Source organism: Myotis davidii, unplaced genomic scaffold (genome assembly GCF_000327345.1).
Source record: "Myotis davidii unplaced genomic scaffold, ASM32734v1 scaffold341, whole genome shotgun sequence".
NCBI lineage: Eukaryota > Metazoa > Chordata > Mammalia > Chiroptera > Vespertilionidae > Myotis > Myotis davidii.
The window spans coordinates 926741-927327 of record NW_006291021.1 but is presented as its reverse complement, the minus strand read 5'-3'; the positions used below and the strand labels follow the sequence as shown (position 1 = coordinate 927327).

The following is a 587-nucleotide window of genomic DNA, read 5'->3' as shown; positions in this document are numbered from 1 at the left end:
CCCAGCCAGTCGGACGGGTTTGAGCCGGGAGTCCGCGCCAGCGGCGTGCCAGGACTTACCCCCAAGTCGGAGGCCTTCTCCCCCACATCCAGGAACTGCTAGGGCCCCGGGAAAGTGCTCTGCCAGCCCTTTCCTCCCCTCCAGACAATACATTCCACAAATATTTATTGAGCACCTACTATGTGCCAGGCAGCAGTGAAGAGGATGAACAACAATGCCCTCGTAAAGTTTACAGTCTGCTGGAGGAGATGGAGTTAAAAACACAAATTAGAAAAATATAGAGAAGTCAGGGGTTGGTAAGTGTCAGAGAGAAAGATAAAAGCAGGGATGGGGCCTGGCTGGTGTGGCTCAGTGGTTGAGCACTGACCCATGAACCAGAAGTTCACGGTTTAATTCCTGGTCAGGGCACATGCCGGGGTTGCGATCCCCAGTAAGGAGGTGTGCAGGAGGCAGCCGGTCAGTGTTTCTCACTCATCATTGATGTTTATCTCTCTCTCCCTCTCCCTTCCTCTCTGAAATCAATAATATATATATATATATATTTCTGCCAGGACTTATATATCTGAACAAAGACCTGAAGGAGCTGA

At 50.3% G+C, this 587-nt stretch overlaps 1 protein-coding gene across 1 annotated transcript in view; it reads right to left on the bottom strand.

The window, feature by feature from the left end:
• Window positions 1–587, bottom strand: part of LOC107183163 — a 22089-nt gene that overhangs the window by 1566 nt on the left and 19936 nt on the right. The gene's annotated exons all lie outside the window — the stretch shown is intronic.